Raw genomic sequence first — 2573 nt, 5'->3', positions numbered from 1 at the left:
TGTTCTGATATGATGTTTTGATATGATATGATATAATAAGATAGAGATATTTAGTCATGTTGTGCCAAAGAGGTCTTTAAATGTGAAAAGTTGATTTTTGGATATAAATAGTTTGAAGTGTTGCTTTGATTTTCTGATAATATGTATTTTTTATATTTTCATATTGAAACTGAAATGTTTTGTTTACGAATTTTGAACTCTGTAAAAATGTTTATGTTTACATACTAGTATATATTCCCTACTTACTGAGTTGTTAATAACTCATCCCTTATCTTCACAATATTTTTAGATGAAGTGAATGCTTAGTGTAGGGAATAAGTACTGAGATTATTAAAAGGTTATTATATTTGTAGATTGATCTATTGTATTGACTGGATTTATTGGGATGTTTACAATTATATTAAGCTTTGACTTATTGTATTTATGGTTATGGAGTCTTTGAAATATTTATTTATATTGTGAAGAAGGATTTATGTGACATGTAGTAACTCTCCGACCCATCTAGGACCGGAGCATTACAGTTGGTATTAGAGACAAGTTTGAGGTTTTGCAGACTATAACATCTAAGGTTTTGGATATTGTGGGTTTGGGAAGTAACTTTCGATTTGAGGTGTAGAAATTTGAGGACTAAGAGATGATCATATTTGTATTTAAGGTTTTAGAATTTGATAGGCTTTTGGGAATATATTCTAGGAAATTTGAGGTTTTAAATTTTGTGAATTTTAAGAATCGATTTTCAGGACATTTAAGGTTTTAGATCCAGAAGGCTTATTTGATGGACTGTAGAAAATAATTTTGATAAGATTTAAGGTTTAGATTTTATAGGTGTAAATAAGTTTGATTAAAAGCCATGTTTGAGGTTCTATAGACTCTAATACATGAGGTCTTGAATATATACAGACTTTGGGAAATAATTTTTTAGAATTGGAGTTTAGAATTATGAGGACTTCAGGAAATAGATTGTTGATTCGTGATATTTAGATTTATTGGTAGTTACATTTACGTGCAATTATTTTTTTATTTTCTTCCTCTGAAACGTTTAACCAAGGATGCGTAAGCCAGGATGGCAGCTCGTAGTTGTGTTCAAAATCTTGAGGGCTTGAATGCGGGAAATGAAGAGGATGGATGCACCATAGAGCAGTTCAATCGGATGCACCCTCCCACTTTTGATGGTCATGGCGACCCGACCTTGGTTGAGGATTGGATCTAGGACATTAAAGAGATACTTCATGTCTTGAATTGTACTGATGAGTAGAATGTACTATACTTCACCTTCAAGCTAATCGGAGAGGCTAAGAGATGATGGATACAAGAGAGAACCATCAAGGAAATTGATGGGAGGGGAGTGGCAAACTGGCCTCACTTCAAGCAGATTTTCTTTAACTGTTTCTTTCCAAGATCGATCAGGGATGCTAGGACCAAAGAGTTTGCCAACTCAGTACAAGGGACTATGACGGTGCACCAGTACCATATATTACTATATTATCATAGAATCTAATTAGCCGAAAACAAAACAATTGGTTACCCTTATTTAATTTCCATTTTCTAATTTCTTATAGATATATATATATATATATATATATATATATAAACTCATATTTTGTTCCTTTGGGATGTTCACCTGCTCCCCTTCCAAATCTATTATTTTAGGTATATGGTTGTAAAGAACCTAATTAGTCCTGAGTACGTATGTTCATGAAATGTATGTGCATGAACGTTATTGTCCAAACAAACTTTTAATACCTAATTCATTTTTAACACAAAATGCAATTATTAAACATTATGTTGGATCGATCATAAATGTGCTGTTAAATATATCATCAGTAATGATCCAACTCAATCTTCTGCCCCATCTGTTGCTCAATCTTAGGATCTCTCAAATGGAAAGATTGCTCAAGATAGCAAGTCTAAGGAGAGTTGACTTCCATTTATTCTTAGGATCAATCTGGTATAAATCAGTCATTATAGTTTGTATATTTTCCTTACATGTACATTTCCTTTCCTGAATTCTTTTTTAATTCTGTACATAGCCTACGACTATATTTACATGAAGCAATACAATACTGGTTTGTGTGAACCAAACCATTTTGTTCTCTTTTCTTTCATGGTATTAGAGCAACCATAGGAACACTCCTTTGATCCTGTTTTGAACATGGACTCATCTGCTCATACCAACACCTTTACCTTACCAAGTATCACACATCACATTTCCATCAAATTAGATGGTTCAAACTATTTAAATTGGGTTTCACAGTTTCTTCCTATTCTCAGGAGCCATGAACTGATGGGTGTTGTTGATGGTACAGAACCATGCCCCCATCAATTGCTCACTGATGAAACAGGAAAGGCAACCATAGTAATCAACCCAGATTACCTGTTGTGGCAAAATAAAGACCAGTATCTTCTTGACTAGTTTACAACCACTTTGTTAGAGACAGTTCTGTCCTCTATATATGGATTGAACACCTCTAGAAAAGTGTGGACATCTTGGGCAATAAGATCTACTTCTCAATCATGTTCTCGTGTATCTTATCTAAAGCGCTAGTTACAATTTTTACAGCAGGGATCTCAGA

This window comes from Carya illinoinensis, chromosome 6, assembly GCF_018687715.1.
Source record: "Carya illinoinensis cultivar Pawnee chromosome 6, C.illinoinensisPawnee_v1, whole genome shotgun sequence".
Classification (NCBI taxonomy): Eukaryota; Viridiplantae; Streptophyta; class Magnoliopsida; order Fagales; family Juglandaceae; genus Carya; species Carya illinoinensis.
This window is presented reverse-complemented; position numbering follows the sequence as displayed.